Genomic DNA, 18,919 nt, shown 5'->3' with positions numbered 1-18,919 from the left:
CAAGGGATACTTTCGTCTAAAACAGTCCATACGCACTACAATTCGGAATCTAAAGCAAAAACCTATGCGCACTATAATAAGGAACAGAGGGAGTAGCATTTAACAACTCACCTTCCTCTTCATACCCATTTATTGGGTTTTTTAGAGCTAGCTTTACGATCAAAGGCACGAATGAATTGTTTATGTGAAACAAACATTTTTTTCTCTCGTCCTGGAGGCGATTGACCTGACGATTTAGGTTGGTGCGTCGCCACTGCCCAGAACATATCTAGTGAAACGGGTCAACTCATACACCAGGTGCACCACAAGGTTCTAGACCGTTAGATTTAAAAGCTACGAACGAGATGCAGATATGAGAGAGGCTGATGGTAAATTTGCGAACGGACCTTGAAGCGCACCTGAATTCTGTACCCGTCATCTTCTCCTCCGTTCGCCGTCTTCTATCCTGTGCCGCCTCTCAAATCGCCCATGTGACTGCCGTATCTTTTCTTCTCCTCCCTCTCATGTACGTAGGCAGGGATCCCCATCCCGCCCCTTTATTCTACCTGGGGTGGTTGTCCGCCATAGAAGATTAAGGCCTGTTCGGTAACGTCCCACGGCCACCAACTCCTCAAATCCTCAGCCAGCAGCCAGCTCCCAACCCTGCGTACAAATAACTGGAAGTTGCGTTTCGTTCGTCACGCCAGCTTCCAACTCTTGTGCGTTTTCTCCAGCTCAAAGTCCATTTATTGTTTTGTGGCCCAGCGGACAGCAGTTGTTGGGCTGCTAGCTGAAGGAATGGTAACGAGCTCAAGCGCAGAAAGGGACCGGGAGGGAATTAGATAGCGAACAGGTATGCTAGCCTTCACTTGGACGTAAAGACTTGCTCTGCTCATTTTGGTGGTTGTTGAATTAGCTTATTTAGGTTGTGTGGCACACATCTAGAAACATATGTACATCTCTAGTGGCACTACTTTATTTTGGGTGTGTGGCAAACGTATATATGTAATCCTTTTGTGGTACTACCTCTTTATATATGGTCGTTAAGGTTAAGGTTTTCGATGAGGCCTATATGCTACTTTGATTGAAGTGCATGTATAAATTGTGTACTATGTCCTGAGTGCGTATATATATGGATGGATATTACATAATAGTTTTGCCTAGAACATTTTGCTAGTGAAGTCAACAAGCTGGCATAATATCTGCCGGGTGAACATGCTTGTACAGGCGGCTTAACTGCCGGTAATTGCAGTTTCACGTGCTCCGAACAATCTGCCGAGCGAACACAGACTGCCGGCAAAAACATGTGTCAAGGCAGAAAAACTGCCGGGAAAAGTTTATCTGCCGGGAGAAGTAATCCTCGGCAGCCGTTCTCGTGGCGGTTCTATCTGCCGGGAGAACCAAAGTCCCGACAGTTTGTCTGCCCTCTAAAGAGCCTTCTCCCGGCAGTTATTCTGTCCTTACATCAGTGCTGTGGTGTAGTGGGAGTTGCCCCGTTTGGCTCGGCTCCAGCCACGGAGTTGAAGAAGCTGGCAGCTGGAGAGCTACCGAACAGGCCCTAAGCGCCCCTTGTTCCTCTGAAGCTACTTCGCATATCGAGGTATTGGGAGTGATGGCTCATCGACGCTGAATCTTTAGAGGAACATGAGTTGACAGTTTGATGCAATTCAAGGATCAAAGGTATGGTTTCTCCAGTTCTCCTTCCCTTGACCATCAGTCATACTGTATTTTGTTCTTCCAAATTGCGCATAATTTTCACTAATTCATTTCAAATCAACTGTATTGGGATACGGAAATTATGTGAAACGAATTGATGTATGATCTGCAATTATAAGGGTTAAGTTTCCCCACGGCTGGAGTAGTAAGATTTGAAAATAAACAAACGATGTCCTCACTTTTCTGACCTTTCATGATTATAAACACTTTCCATGTTTGCCAAGTGAAAAGAAGTTTCCACATGACTGCTACTACTTGATATGAAGAAATTAGTACATGGAAATTATGGTACGGGTCAGCAGTACATTATTTGGTACACATCTCTTGTGAGGTATCTTTTTTTATGTCCAAGTCAGGAAGCCCTCACTAATTTTCATGTCTCAGATTTTGCTCTGAAGACTCTGAAGGTATCATACTTGTTGTATATTGCTTGTGAGTCATCCAAACCTTAAATTGTTTTTTCATGGAAAGTTGGCTCAAAAAAATTATAAGATGGAAACACTACAAGAAACCTGCTTATCTATTACGGATTTCTGATGACAATCTGGGATTCTGTCAGTGAGCCGCGGATAGGCCTACGAAGGGCTACAACTCGATGACGGCCGTGCAGGAACTGTCACACAAATCGTCAAGGATTGGACACCACTTGCGCTGATGTGGCGTGCCTCGCCTTGTTTGACCCACGTGTCAGTTGGATTAATACAACACGACTTAAGAAAAAAAGATCTTATATTCTTCAAGCTGCCGAAACAAAAAAAACACCCGCTCAATCGATCCCCTCGCTGGTCGCCGCGGCCGTCGATTTCCCGGGCGAGGGTGCTTAGATCCGGCGACTTGGTAATTGTGGCGCCAACTTCTAGATCCTGTCGGAGTCGTCGCTGCCTGGGGTTTCCGTGCCCAACTGTCGACGAGCCGGCCGCCGGCCCCCATTGCCGCGGCGACGAGCCGACGGCCGCCCACCATTGCTGTGCGTACGAGCCAGCCACCGCCCGCAATTTCTTCAGCAGTCACTCCCCGTTGTTCCCCGACTCAACGCCGGCCGGCAGCTAGGTACGTCTCAGGCAAAAAGAACTGAACCTGTTCTGTTTTTGAATGCTTGAGCATACAGATTTCTCATCCTTAGTATTGTTATTCCACTGTAGTTGAATTGGTTGAGCTGAATGTCTTTTTGGGTACTACAGATTCAAGTGGTGCCATTAAAAAACAATTTCCAGTGGTTCGGTGTGTTCCTCGTATTGGACCTCTGAACCTGTAGGTGATGCACCTGGTAGTAGACTCATAAACATGTCGATTTAGCTATACGTTTGTGTTGTGATTTTTCTATACGTTATGCAAGTGATGCACTTGGTAGTAGACTCATAAACATGTCAATTTTGCTATACGTTTGTGTTGTGATTTTGTACATTATGTAACAGTATAAGTGGACTTGCTTTTTCTGCTGTGTGCAAGTTGTTTTTGTAGGTCATGTATCTTGCAGGGAGTTGATGTTTTGCACAGCATGTTTCCTGGGAAATGCTAGTAAACATGTTTCCTCAATGATTATTTACCTTTGATTAAGTTGGTCTTTTTTCTGCAATGCAGATGGATAGACGTTGGATTTGTGGCACACTATTCTCTCGGGAGTACATCGATGGTGTCAAAGAGTTTATGAACTTCACTCAAGCAAAATTCAGCGAGGATGAAGAAATACTCTGCCATGTAGACAATGCCTTAATCACAAATACTGGCATCAGGCCATTGTGAACAAGCACATATTGAAGAATGGCATGGAAAATAAGTGAGACCGCTCGCTGAAAAGGGCCGGCCCATTATTCTTTTCAATCGCTGCCACAAGAAGTTTGCTCATGTTCGGTCGATCGATTCGCAGATTCGACTCTGTTTTACTTTCCTCATTCTTTTTTTTCTTCTCCAGCTTTCTCCGGTTTTTCTGGGTTCTTTTTCTCATTTTCTTTCGTTTCTTTTCTTTTTTCTTCTCCAATTTTTTCCATTCTTTTTTCATTAATTTTACGTTTGTTTATTTGGTTTTAATTTTTTACTTTATTTTTCCTTGGTTTATTTTATTTCTTTTCCGGTTTTCTATCTTTTGGTTTTCATTCTACATTTTTGTATGTCTTAACAATATTTTTCTAATACATGTTTAACATTTTTCCAATACAAATTTAACATTTCTTAATACATGATCGACCTTTTTTCTATGCACATTTTTTCAAATACTTGATTAACATTTTTCAAATACCAGATTTACCTTTTGTGAATACATGTTCAACATTTTTTTATACATTTTAACATTTTTTAAAAGCTTGGTTAACAATTTTCAATAAAAGTTTTTTTTTGAATATATAGACATTTAACATTTTCCAAACGCATGATTATAAATTTACAAACACTTGTTCAACAGTTTTTTCAAATCTTGATTAACATTTTATGTACATGATCAAAAATTTTCATCATTTTTTTAGTACATGGGTAACATATTTTCTATACACATTTAGGATTTTCTAAATGCTTGATTAACATTTTCAAATACTTGTTTAATATTTTTTTCACATGCTTGATTAGTATTTTTACATACATGATCAAAAAAATTCATCCTTTTTTTAAACATGGTCAAGATTTTTTCTATACACAGTTATCATTTCCCAAATGCTTGATTAATATTTTTTAAATACTTGTTCAACATTTTTGAAATACCTATTCAATATTTTTCAAATACCTATTCAACATTTTCCCAAATGCTTGATCAATGTCTTTTAGAGTGTTTTTTGTATTTTTTTGAAATATTTGGAATTATAAACAAAGGTACAAAAATAAAACCAAAAAATAAATAGAAAAACAAGGTTATGGCCTTCCGCATGCGTGGGCCGTCCCATCTAGCTCGCCCCTTCAACGAGTTGGAAGCTAGACTCACTGAATGCAAGATATAGTCACGCCCGATAAACCCTATTCGGCGCCTTCAGCATCCGTTGTAGCCTTTTCCGCAAACGGGCGCAGACCCCCCCCCCCCCCCCTCCATGCTGGGCCAGCCTGTTTACTCTTTTTTTTGGTATTTTAAAGGGCAAATAATTGCTCGCGCATGTGACTCGAACCCGCAACTTGCACATTAAGAGTTCGCAACGGTAGACAAATAACATAATGTGATTTGTTACATCCTCTTTCGTCTTTTTTTACTTCTTGTTTTATTTTTCATTTTATTTTTTTGTTCCTTTTTCATTCTTTTTGTCAAAATGCCTGAAGATTTCTTATCAAAATGTGCGAACGTTTTTTTTGTAAAAATTGATGAACTTAAAAAAATAATTGATGAACTTTTTTCAAATTCATGCACTTTTTACTCCTTCCATTTTTATTTACTCTGCGTATTAGTTTTAGTCAAGGTCAAGCTTTGTAAACTTTTACATTATTTATATATAGACAAAAATATTAACATATACAATAATAAATCATACCATTAGATTCATTATTAAATATAATTTCATATCAGATAAATATTTTATGGCAAATTATTATATTATTTTCTATAAACTTGGTCAACTTTACAAAGTTTAACTTCAGTCAAATCTAATATGCAGAATAAATAAAAACGGAGGAAATATCAAAATTCATCAACTTTTTTCAAATCTATGATTTTTTGTCAACATCTAGTGAACTTTCTGAAAATTCGTGAATTTCAATATCCAATCAACTTTTTTTAAACCCGTGAACTTTTTTTCAAAATCCAGTGAACTTTTTTCAGATTCGTGAACATTTTAGAAATTAATGGACTTTTTTCGATTTTGTGAAATTGGTTTATAAAAAATCCGTGAATTTTTCTCCAAAATTGATGAACTTTTAAAAAATCTCTCAGTTGTTTTGCAAACATATGTTTCTTATTTCAAATAATTTATAATTGGACCGAAGCAAGTGTCAAATAGCATTGTTTTCTGATATTGGACATAAAAGTGATATTGATGCAGTGGTTTATGGCGCTAAGTGCATCGATGATGGCATGCTTGTTTGAACCCCACATCTCGCAAAAAAATAGTGTTGATGACTTTTTTTTGTTGCTGGACGCGGGTGATGCTGGGCAGTCCCACTACTGCTCGCCTTCGAGCGCCAACTAGCCTAAGCTGTGTTGAGAACGACGAGCATGAGTGCAACTGCTATATCTCGTATTAAGCAAGACCGATCCGTCTGCTGAAGGGGTCTAGAGTACTTGGGTCGGCCCGTTCGCGCAGAGTTCATAAAGGAAAAAGGGTGGGGAAAAAGGCGTGGCTATCCTTTTGCAGCCCCGAAACGTTTTCTTAGGGTTTCGAGTGGCAGGGCGGCGCATGAGGCGATCTCGGGGCGCAACTTCTAGGGTTTGCTGATCGCCGACCTCTGGCCATCCACGATTCCTGATCCTTGCAGCTTGCTTGCTCGGGGTGATCAAGGGGGATCCTTGCATCCCTACCCACCCTTGGCGGCGCTGAGGGAGAAGGGGCTCGGGGCGGGGTTAAGCGAAGATGGTGGAGTCGAGCGCCACGGGAGGAAGGAGAGGGAATACGAAGGAATCAGCGTCAGTGGAAGAGATGATGGATAGGCTAGATCTGACAGAGAAGGAGAGGGAAAAACTGGTCGTTGATGATGAGGAAGATCAGAGGGAGGATGAGCTCCATGCTTTGATAGGGAAAGTGTTGCACCGGAAAGTACTTCATGTGAATACCATTGGAGGTGCACTTTGCCCAGCGTGGGGTAATCCAAGGGGACTGAATTTCAGGCCGTCGGGCGAGAACGTCTTTGTGGCGAGTTTCATGAACAAACGCAATAGCGATCGGATCTTCGATGGGGGTCCATGGATGGTGGGAAAGCATTGTGTGGTGTTGGAAAGGTTTAACATCAGATCGCGTCCATCGGAGCTCAAGTTTGAAAAGATTAAGATTTGGGTGCGTGTGATCAACCTTCCGTTTAACTTGTTGTGTCCACCATGGCCGAAGCGCATAGCAGCTATGGTTGGGGGGGGGGGTCATAACCCTTGATGCGGATGACAAAGGGTTTGCTTTTGGTGACTGCTTGAGATTCAGAGCATGGATCCGTGTGGATGAACCTTTGATGCGTTGGGTGCAACTGGAGAAAGCAAAAACAAAGGAAACATAATTTTTTTGACATCCAATATGAAAATTTGCCCTATTTTTGCTTCTCTTGTGGGCTGCTGGGACATGCGGAGCTAATGTGTCCTACACTTGCGGGGAGGGATGAACATGGGAGACCACCATACCGTGAGGCTCTGAGGCATTCTCTGAGTAAGAACAGGGGTTGGGTTGGAGCTCCATCCTACAAGCAAGAGGGCACGGGTAATGGTGGGAGACAGAAAGAGTCAGATGCTGCAGACAAGGAGGTGGAACCAGGGATGGAAGTAAATTCACCTCAAAAACAAGCCGAGGGCAGGGTGAGGAACACCGTCTACCAATTCAATGCTCGAGGTAGGGGGACGAATGGTTGAGGTAACCGGGAAGGGCGTGGCCCAAATACGGTTTACCGCCGAGTTGATATGGATAACATGAACGTGCATGGGCGGGGTAACAATACTTTACTGCTGCAAGATAGTGAGACTGTGCTCAAAAAGAGATAGAACAAGGAGAGCGAGTCGTCGGGCTCCAGAGATGACTGTCGTGACTCCAAGAAGAAAAAAGCAGCCGAGGGGGCTGCAAATAGTGTCGCGGAGGCTATGCAGCAGCCCCGTGGTTCGCAATGAATTGCATTTCCTGGAACTGTCGTGGGCTTGGGAACCCGGAGACAGTTCGAGAGCTTCACGATCTAGTGAAGATGGAAGGTCCCACCCTGGTCTTTCTGTGTGAGACAAAGATCGAGGGGAGAAGAGTTAGTGAGCTTACTAATAGGCTTGGTTTCGAGGGTTGTTATCCAGTTAACAGCGCCAGTCTGAGTGGCGGCTTGGCTTTGTTCTGGTCAAAAGAGGTAGATGTGACTCTGAATAATTTCTCAGACCAACATATTGATGTGATGGTGAAAAACATAGGTGGAGACAATAAAGTGTGACAGTTTACAAGCTTCTACGCGAAAGCAAGAAGTGAACGCGCGGAAAGTTGGAATTTGTTGCGTTGGCTCAAGGCTCAAAGCGATGCACCTTGGTTGTGCGGGGGCGACTTCAATGAAATCACACATAATTCTGAGTATTTTGGAGCCCATGATCGGCCGGAATGGCAAATGGATGGTTTCCGTCAGTGTCTTGATGATTGTGAACTACAAGACCTGGGGTACCAGGGAGTCCCTTTCACCTGGGATAACATGCAGCATGGCGATTCAAATGTGAAAGTACGACTCGACAGGTTTTTAATGAACCCAGCAATGACGTCGTGGAAATCGGCATCGGTTGTCAAGCATGTGCTTAGCCCAAAATCTGATCATTGTATGCTAGCTGTAAACTTGAAGAGGGTGGTAGAGGCGACCGAAGGGCACAAACGCAGATTCATATATGAGGAAGCTTGGCAGAAGGACGAAACATATGATACCGCCGTTCTGCAAGGCTGGCGCTGGGGTGCGGGTCTGCAGGGTTTACATGGCATAGAGGAGGCTCTTTCTACCATGCAAGCCTAGCTTACAAGTTGGAAGATGAAGCAGTTTGGAGACATTAGAAGAAAGATAAAGAAAGTACATAAGGAGTATGAAACTGAAAGGTCAAATTCACTATTTAGGGGACCGACCAAGAAGGAAAAAGATCTATGCCGCCAGCTCTCTGATCTCCTGCACAAGGAAGAAATCATGGCCCGTCAAAGATCGAGAGCGGACTGGCTCAAAGCTGGCGACCGTAACACGGGTTTTTTTCCAAGCTCGTGCCGCTGCTCGCAAGAGTAGGAATCGCATACGAAGCCTGCAAGCTACGGATGGTTCAGTGTGCGAGACCAAGGAGGACATACATGCCGAGGTACAACAGTTTTATACAAGCTTGTACACGGCGCAAGAACATACGGATGTTCAAGCAGTTCTTCACCACGTGCCACATAAAATTACAGAACCTATGAATGAATGGCTGTTGCGGCCGTTCAAGGAGGAAGAAGTGAAGGCTGCAGTTTTTGCTATGGGGCCTTCCAAGGCGCCCAGGTGTGATGGCTTTCACACTGCCTTCTACCAGAAACATTGGGAGTTGATAGGGCCTGATGTTACTACGGCTGTCCTAGGTTTCTTGAACGAAGGACAAATGCCAGACACAGTGAACAACACGATTATTGTTCTTATACCAAAGGTGAGAAACCCGCAAAATATCACTCAGTATAGACCAATATCTTTGTGTAATGTTCTCTATAAAATATGTTCGAAGGTACTTGCTAACCGTTTGAAAGAGATCCTTGATGAGATTATTGCAGAGGAGCAAAGTGCTTTCGTTCTAGGACGATTGATTACCGACAACATCCTAGTGGCTTATGAATGTATACATTCGATGAAAAGGAAGAGGAGGAAGCAAGGATGGTGTGCGGTCAAGATTGATATGATTAAGGCGTATGACCGAGTGGAATGGTCGTATCTGGAAGGGATAATGCACCAACTGGGTTTTTATGAATGCTGGATTTCTCTTATTATGAGATGTGTGAACACCATAAGCTTCCGAGTGAAGGTCAACGGTGAGTTGTTACCAGCCTTTTTACCTTCAAGAGGCTTTCGTCAAGGAGACCCGATATCGCCATACCTATTTCTTCTCTGTGGGGAGGGTCTGTTCTCTATGCTCCTAAACTATGATGGTGGCTGGATAGATAGGGGTATCCGAGTGAGTGCTTCTGCACCATGGATCTCGCATCTCCTCTTTGCAGATGATTGTTTGATCTTCGTGAAAGCTGACTCGAGGAGTGCAACTAGGTTGAGCGAGATTTTGGAACAATACAGTGTGGGCTCGGGGCAAAGTGCAAATTGTCAGATTTCGGGTTCCGGCAGACCCTTGAGGTTCGAACACTGGGGTGCGCGCGGAGATTTCGCCTCCTACCTACCTGCACCCCTCCGCCTCGCTAAGATCTAAGCTATGGAAAGAACAACACGAATGACATAGGGTTTATACTGGTTCGGGCCACCGTTGTGGTGTAATACCCTACTCCAGTGTGTGGTGTGGTGGATTGCCTCTTGGGCTGATGATGATGAACAATACAAGGAAGAACAGCCTCGCGAGGGTCTGCTCTTGGCTGGGGCGATGAACTGTTGGCAGGAGTTCAGTCACCCTTCTCTCTCTCTCTCTCTCTGATTCCGATTCTCCCCTCTCTCCCTCCTTCTCTCGTCTTTCTCTCGTCTCTTTTTTGTCTCTCCCTCGTCTCGTGGGGGGCTTGTCCTATTTATAGAGGCCCTGGTCCTCTTCCCAAATATCGAGCGGGAAGGGAGCCAACAATGGCGGGATAATTTGAAGGGGGACAGCTAGTACCAGCTATCCTGTCAAAAGTAGTCTTTGCCTGCACAAAGCTCTAGTGGTGACGCCGTCTTGGGCTCCACGATGACCTCCATCTTGCAGTCCTCCTGGTCTTGGTCTTGTTGCACCGAAATGGCAACCTTTGCCTGACGCCTCGGTACTCCGCGGCTGCGCTTGCTCCCTTTGCACCAAAGAGGAAAGGAGGACACTGCGCGGGCTGGCACCCGCCTGGCGCCTTTGGTCGTCACGGCTTGCGTCACGGGCACCTCGTGAGGTACCCCGCCTTGATCTCTCCGCCTCCTCGCGAGCCAGCCTGGTGAGGCCGTGCCTAAGGAAGCTCCGCGTCGTCCGCCCCGCGAGGCTTGGCCCCTCGCGAGGGTCTTGGGTCTGTGTTGGTGAAGATGGGCCGTGCTGGGCCCCCCTTTGAGCCACGCCACAGGCCGCAGGAAGGCAAGTCTGGGGACCCCCGTTCCCAGAACGCTGACAGTAGCCCCGGGCCCAAGGCGCGCCCGGACTTGGCCGTGCAGGGAGGCGGAAGGGCAAGAGCGAAGCGCCGCGGGCCCTAACAGCCTGCGGCCTTGGGCGCCGCGTGGCGGTTGATTGGACGTGGGCGTCTCCACTTCCCCATGGTGCCTCGGCAACTGTACGAATTGGACAAGTCCCTGCATGCAAAGCGGGTCATGATTACCTGCGATCGTGGAGGTCGGCGGTTGGCCTTCGCCGGCTATAAGTACGGAACGACATGCGCCCTTCCAGTCCATCCCTCCTTGCTTCTCCTTCTTCCCGGTCCTTGCTCTGTCTTGCTGCAACGGCTCCGATCTGTCAGTTCTCGACGGCAGAGAAGGGAAAGGCTCCCCGAGAGGAACCTGACCCGCTCCCGCCGAAGAAACGGCTCGTCCTCCGTGGCCCGGACGAGGGGGCCCATCAGGTGGTGCCGAGGCCTTGGTGCGAGTGGGCACCGCCAGGGTTCCCGCTTCCCTTGTATGCCCACATCGAGGGCCCTGAAGGAGCTGATGCTGATCACCATGGGCGGCGCCGCCGTCGGCGCCGACGGGTCACGAAGGTGTGGGTCGTCCCTCCTGGGGTCCACACCGAGGGCTCCTCCCGAGAGCTCGTGCTCCACGTCGCCATGCCTCCTCAGTCTTGGATTCGCCTTCCTCCCTTCTTCGCCTCCATCGTCCCGTAGGGAGAGCCCCTGGAGCTTTGGCTGCAGCACCCTCGCGACCGAGGCAGAGGTCGCGGTCGTTGCCCCGGGTGAGGTCTTCATGACTCGAGGCTGGAGCGAAATCGCCCGGGTTTGCAGGACAAGAGGCGCCTTCGCGATCCACTTGGAGTACGACGGTGCTTCGGTGATGTTCTTCAAGGTCTTCGATTCGAACGGGCGCCGGCTGGAGTGCTGCCCCGGGAGAGGTGGCCGGGACCCTGCTGCGGCGAGGACTGGGCCCACCGACCGCTCCCTTGGCGGCTCCTCAGGCGGTGGAGGCGTCGGAGGTTCCAGCGACTCCGGCGAGCTCTTCGCAACTCCGGAGACGAGCGACGACAGCTACGAGCCCCCGAGTCGGTGCCGCTCCTGGAGCAGGGCGGGCTCATCAGGCCGCCGCCGACTCTGATCTGGATGGGGTTGGCGCCGGTGCTTGACGGCCCACTGTTGATGATGGCGTCTTCTGCAGGGGCGCGCGTAGTTAGTGTCCCTTTAGGATCTGTTCCCTGCGAGGAATCAAAGACGCGTCCCGCGGGGGCTTGTAAGGTGCCTGTGACCCTGTTTTGTTAATACAACCCTTGTCATAGAACAGTGCGAGTTGCTCATTCCGTCTTAGCTCTGCCCTCCCTTTCGAACCTCACGAGGGCTTGGTGCTCTGCGCCGACAGGTCCCAGTCCCAAGGCGGCTTCAGCCGTCGCTGGTATGCCAGGTCGCGATGCCGTGGTCAAGGCCAGGAGGTGAGCGACCCGGAGTCCGGTAAGAGCCCCTGAGTCGCGATGCTCAGGAGGTCCCCTTTGGCGCTCAAGCAGCCGTCGTTCGGTGAGAAAGGAGAGCGGCGTCGTTAACACGGGATTGCATTAGGTGCGGGGGTGGTGCCACGGTAGCTGGTGCTTCCGGGTGGTGACTTATCTCGAGAATCAGGGGTCGCTCTCTGGTGTGTCGCCGGGTCCGTGCATCGGCAGGCGCGAGGTTGCTCGGCGAGGTCCTCACGTGTCCCTCCCCTCTCGCCTTTGCTCCCCTTTCTGCTCTACGTCCTCGGGCCCCGGCCCTCGAGCGAGTCTCAGCCGTTGCTGGTATGCCAGGTCACGATGCCGTGGACAAGGCCAGAGGGTGAGGGCTGGAGAGCCAGTAGGAGCCCTGGGTCGCGATGCTCAGGCACCCCCCCTTTAACGTGCAAGCGGTTCGCGCGGATGAGAGCGAAGGAGACACCGCAAGGGCCTCACCTGACGCAGCTCCTTCAGGAGATCCTGTAGACCCATCATAGAAAAAACGAGGGGTTGCCATGACAATTGACAGTCAGCCGTTGGTTGCCTCCGAGGGGTATGAGGCACTGAAGGCTTGACGAGGTGGCGCCATGCGGGGCTGCCGCGGCGAGAGCTCAGCCATTCAGGTTTGTCGGCGTTGCAGGGACGGACCCATGCGCAAGCGTCGTGCCGTTTGAGAGCAGTTCCGTCAGTTGGCGTCAGTTGTGCGGGAAGCTAGGTCGAACACATTATCCGCGAAGGAGTGGATTCATTCAAATAGATGCTGGGAAGGCGAACATCACTGGGTCTGGCCCGAGCGACTTGGGGATCATGCAGCCCGAGGGGCGCCCCCAACAAGGTAAGCTAACAACATGAAATAAAAGGGATACATGCCGCATGGATGGACCCACGCGGCCTGGGAATAATGCAGCCCTGGGGGGGCGCTCCCAGCTGGAAGTGAAACTTGAAAGATGTCACCTGATGACGTTGAGGACGAAGGGGTGTTGGTGTAGCAGACTCGGTGGGCTGCGGAAGCTGATCCTCACGAGCCCCCAGGACCAGGGGCCTCAGGAGGCCCCGGAGGCGCTGGTGGCTCCCTGCGGACCATCTCCATCTCCGCCAGGGCTGCGGAACGCCTGGCCTCTTGTGCCTCCATGATGCCCCTCATGAGGCGCTGGTACGTGGCAGTCACGTTCGGCAAGCCGTAAGGCATGCGAACGTAGCTGTGGTGTGGACCTCCGTAGCGCCCCACTCGCGAGGGCCAGAGGCGCTCCAGAGAGGCGACTCGGTTGAGCCCTGGTATGTCGATGCAGACGCGTAGCCCACCATCCTCGCCTGGATGGGGAGCCACTGCTGGTAGACGGCGGCCGCCTTTCATGACCCTTGACTCCTGTAGCTCCTGAATGGCCTTGCTGACGAACTCCTGAGGGTCTGGCTCTCCTTGCCTTACTCCTTCTTGAGGGAAACGTGCTTCGAAACACGCCTCCATGTGGTGCCCAAGCGCCTCCCTCGTGACCCTAGCCAAGTCAGTGGCCCTCTAGGGGAGAGCCCCCGAGCCCTGCCTAAGGAGGGCGCCGGGCGCGCTTTCCTATGCGACGGAAGGAGGTTCCCCCTGGGCAGGCATGGGCTCAGAGGGGCCTGCCTCCTGAGGGGCCGGGCCGGACAATGTCTTCTTCTATTTGGGGGCGGTCTCGGGAAGCCTCCTGCTTCCGCGATCCGGGTCTTCCAGTGACGCGGCCTGAAAGGCTCGTTCCAGGGAACACACCGCGTCCTTCTCTTCACATGACACCATGATGACTCCGCCACTTCCTGGCATCTTGAGGACGTTGTAGCCGTGGTGAGTTATGGCCATGAACTTGGCCAGTGCTGGGTACCTAAGGATGGCGTTGTACGGCAGGCGAATGTGAGCGACGTCGAAGTCAATGAGCTCGGTGCGGTAGTTGTCGCGTGCCCCGAAGGTGACAGGGAGGCGAACCTGCTCAATCGGGACCGTGGAGCCGTCGGTGATTCCGGAGAAGGGCTTGGTTGGCTGAAGCTGGCTGTAGGGCACTTGGAGATTGTTGAATGTTTCCACGGACATGACGTTGAGCCCTGCCCCGCCATCGATGAGGGTCCTGGTGACCACCACATTGCTGATGATTGGGGAACAAAGCATCGGGAGGACTCCGGCTGTAGCCGCACACTTGAGCTGATCTGCTGAGCTGAACGTGATAGCGCACGCCGACCACCTGAGAGGGCGCGTGGCTTCAAGCCTGGGGAGGACTGCATTCACTTCGCGGGCGAACTGCTTGAAGATGCTGAGAGGCTGGGGCCTGAGCCCCGCCCAGGATGCAGGCGATCGTGTGCGGCTCCTGGAAGCCCCCAGCCCCCTCGTCTTGGTGGCGGTCCTCATTTCTCCTTGGCAGCGGTGGCAGTGAAGGGAGGCATGCGTTGGCATGCGGGCGATCCTCGCGAGGCTGATCCCTCCAGTCTCCCTCGCGAGGCCGGTCTTGCCAGCGATCCTCGCGAGGTTGATCGCGCCACCCTTGGCGCGGGCCACGGTCTTCCCAGCGTCATGCGTTCCTTCCTCCTCCTCGACCGTAGCCCCGGTCACCGCGGTCGGGGCGACGGCCGATCCTTCCTTCTCGCACGGCTCGGAGCTCTTGACATTCGTTGGTGTTGTGGGTGTGGAGGTCGTGGTACACACAGTACCGGCTGCCCTTGAAAGGTTTGGGCTGATCTCTTCCCCGCTTGGTGTCTGGTTCTGCCGCGAGCACGGCAGCCCCTTGCGCTTCACATCCTTGGCCTTGGGCTTCTTCTCTTCTGGGTCTGCGGCAGGCAGCTCGAGGAGGGAGAGACGCCCTTCCTCAGCCCTGACGCACTTGGTTGCCAAGTTGAACAACTCCAAGGAAGTGCACAGGTCTTCATGCATCGCCAGCTCCTCCTTCATCTTGACATCACGCACGCCGTCGGAGAAGGCTGAGATGATGGCCTCCTCAGTCACCTTGGGAATCTTGAGGCGTGCGTTGTTGAAGCGCTGGATGTACTTCTGCAGGGTCTCCCCGGGTTGTTGCTTGATGCGGCGCATGTCGCTCACGGCGGGTGGCCGGTCGTGAGTACCTTGGAAGTTGGCGATGAAGTGGGTGCGCATCTCGTCCCAGGAGGAGATCGTGCCTGGAGCCAGGTTCAAGAGCCAGGTGTGGGCCCCGTCCTTGAGCGCCATGGGAAACCAGTTCGCCATGACCTTCTCGTCTCCGTTGGCAGCTTCGATGCCCAACTCGTAGAGCTGGAGGAACTCCACAGGGTCAACCGTGCCGTTGTAACGAGGAGGCAGGTCCGGCTTGAACTTGCTGGGCCACGCGACGCTGCGTAGCTCGATGGTGAAGGCACGGCAGCCTGCTGTGGCCACGGGAGGCCTTGGGTGACAGAGAGCTTGGTCTTGCATGTCCCTCGTCTCGTGGGGGGCTTGTCCTATTTATAGAGGCCCTGGTCCTCTTCCCAAATATCGAGCGGGAAGGGAGCCAACAATGGTGGGCTAATTTGAAGGGGGACAGCTAGTACCAGCTATCCTGACAAAAGTAGTCTTCGCCTGCACAAAGCTCTGGTGGTGACGCCGTCTTGGGCTCCACGATGACCTCCGTCTTGCAGTCCTCCTGGTCTTGGTCTTGTTGCACCGAAATGGCAACCTTTGCCTGACGCCTCGGTACTCCGCGGCTGCGCTTGCTCCCTTTGCACCAAAGAGGAAAGGAGGACACTACGCGGGCTGGCACCCGCCTGGCACCTTTGGTCGTCACGGCTTGCGTCACGGGCACCTCGTGAGGTACCCCGCCTTGATCTCTCCGCCTCCTCGCGAGCCAGCCTAGTGAGGCCATGCCTGAGGAAGCTCCGCGTCGTCCGCCCCGCGAGGCTTGGCCCCTCGCGAGGGTCTTGGGTCTGTGTTGGTGAAGATGGGCCGTGCTGGGCCCCCCTCTGAGCCACGCCGCAGGCCGCAGGAAGGCAAGTCTGGGGACCCCCGTTCCCAGAACGCCGACACAAATAAGATGAAGAGCTCGGTTTATTTTAGCCCAAATAGTGGGGCATCCGTTAAAAGGGGTGTCATAGCCGCCCTTCAGATACATAGGGAGGCCATGTCCGAGAAATACCTTGGCCTTCCAACTGCAGCGGGAAGGATTACAGAACAGAGCTTTGAACACATCAACGAGTGGTCAAGGTCGAAGGTGCAAGGGTGGTGTGAGAGGAAGATGTCATGCGCTGCAAAAGAAGTTCTCCTAAAATCAGTGGTTCAAGCCTTACCGTCCTTCTCTATGAGTTGTTTCAAACTCACAAAAGGTCTGTGCAAGAAACTGACGACGAACATGTCAAAATATTGGTGGGCTGGGTCACTTGATAAGAAGGGAATGCACTGGCAGGCATGGGGTAAGATGTGTGTAGCAAAGTCAAAAGGAGGTCTCGGATTCAGGGATTTTGAAACCTTCAATGACGCGATGCTGGCCAAGCAAGCATGGAGAATCCTTGACAATCCGAACAGCTTGTGTGCCTGAGTTCTTAAGGGAAGATACTTCTGTAAGTGCATCTAGTGCCCCTTAGTGATTTTGGTGTATTGAGGACTTATAGGTTAAGGGACTAATGCGTTTGTGAGTGTACGTAGGTCTATAAGTCTATGAGGAGTTTGATATTTACAGAGAAAGTCGACCCCTAAAAATGAAGTTCTTCGACTAAAGACTTTGAATCTCTGAAGACTTTCTGAAGACTTTGAAAGTGAAGAAATTGGTGTGTCCATGAAGACTTGATATTCATGCGAGGAATATGAAGCTTGAAGACTTTTGTTTTCATAGTTTTGTTTTTCTCTTTCTTGAGTCATAGGAAACACCGTACTGTTAAAGGGGGTCGAGGAAATACTAAGGAAAAATTTCCATGTGATGCTCAACTCAAAATCTTACACCTACCAATCCCTTTGAGTGAAGCCATTGGAAACCTCATACAGTTCAGTCAATTTCTTCAGTGACAGAGACGAAGTTCTTCTGGTCTCTCAGGAATTTGTTCTGACTGAGGAGTTAGGAATTCGCCAGTGCGGATTACCTACATAGTGAGGAATATGATAGCCCTGAGGATTTTGCTACTCAAGATTCTGACCGTTGCTGTGCTATGCGCCAACTGTCCCAAAATATCTATCCACCTAATGGTCATATCAATGAAGGACATTTATGTCTTATCATGTCGGGCTGCTCCCTAGGCTATAAATAGCCGCCCCCTACAACCACTAGCGGGTTGGCTGCTCCGAGAGAAACTGACACTTGTCATTTGAGAGCAACCCATCCTCCGAGGACTTTGAGTGAAAATCATCAAGTGAGGAAAAACCCAAAACCCAAACACCTACAAACCCCAAGTGATTGAGCATCACTGAAGAGATTGATCCTGCGTGGATCTGACGCTTGTTACCTTTGAAGACTGTGCTTCTTCCAGACGGTTAGGCGTCATGGTCTAGAGCATCCAAGAGGAATTGTGGATCGCCGAGTGACCAAGTTTGTGAAGGTTTGGAAGTCGCTTGAAGACTTACCACGAGTGATTGGATGAGGTCGATGTGACCTTAGTTCAAGGAGAATACGGTGAGGACTGGGTGTCCTGAGCTGCGTGTTCAGGACTGGGTGTCAGGGACTGTGTGTCCTCGAGTTTAAATACTCAGCCGCTCCAACCAGACGTACAACTGAGACAGCAGTTGGAACTGGTCTACCAAATCATTGTCTTCACCAAGCTTACTGGTTCTATTTCCTCAACTCTTTCATTTCCTCATAACTGTGTTGTGTGCTTGTTCATATCTGTGTTTTAAGACTTTAACTGAAGACTTTCTCAATTTCCTCAGTTCAATTTCTTCAGCCTGTTTGTCTTCATCCTGTGTTATCATGTGCTTACGCTACCTGTACTCTGTGCCTGTCTTCATTTCATCATGATGACCATGCTTGTATTCTGTTATGTTTACTTTTGAGTACTTATTCCGCTGCTAGTAGTTCTTCACTAAGGAATTTCCTCACCGGCAATTCCTCGGTGAAGAATTTCATAAAAATTGCCTATTCACCCCCCTCTAGTCGATATAACGCACTTTCAATTGGTATCAGAGCAAGGTACTCCCTTGTTCTGTGTGATTTTGGTTTAATCACCTGGAGTTTTAGTTATGTCGACCGCAGGTATGATCAAGGTCTCTGCTGGGTGTCCTACCTTCGATGGACGGACTACCCCTACTGGAAGAATAATATGCGAATGCATCTTGAGGCAATTGATAACGATCTCTGGTATGTTGTGGAAAATGGTGTTCCCTCAGTCACACCTTCTCTGAATGCTGCTGATGTGAAGAGATTCAAGCAACTCGACTCTCAAGCAAAGAATATCATATGTGGCCATCTGAGCAAAGGACAATATGGCAGAGTGAGTGCTTTGGAGACAGGGAAGCTTATCTGGGACAGGTTGTCCAAAGTGAATGAAGGAGTCTCAACACAGCGTGACTCTCGAGTCGATGTTCTTCACAATCTCTTCTGAAAGTGCGTTATATCGACTAGAGGGGGGTGAATAGGCGATTTTTATGAAATTCTTCCCTGAGGAATTTGTCGGTGAGGAAATTCCTTAGCAAAGAACTACTAGTAGCGGAATAAGTACTCAAAAGTAAACATAACAGAATACAAGCATAGTCATCATGATGAAATGAAGACAGGCACAGAGTACAGGAAGCGTAATCACAGGATAACACATGATGAAGACAAATAGACTGAAGAAATTGAACTGAGGAAATTGAGAAAGTCTTCAGTCAAAGTCTTCAAACACATATATGAACAAACACACAACACAGTTATGAGGAAATGAAAGAGTTGAGGAAATAGAACCAGTAAGCTTGGTGAAGACAATGATTTGGTAGACCAGTTCCATCTGCTGTCTCAGTTGTACGTCTGGTTGGAG

Source organism: Triticum urartu, chromosome 2A (assembly GCF_056163025.1).
Source record: "Triticum urartu cultivar PI428250 chromosome 2A, HENAU_Tu73, whole genome shotgun sequence".
NCBI classification, from domain to species: Eukaryota; Viridiplantae; Streptophyta; class Magnoliopsida; order Poales; family Poaceae; genus Triticum; species Triticum urartu.
This window is presented reverse-complemented; position numbering follows the sequence as displayed.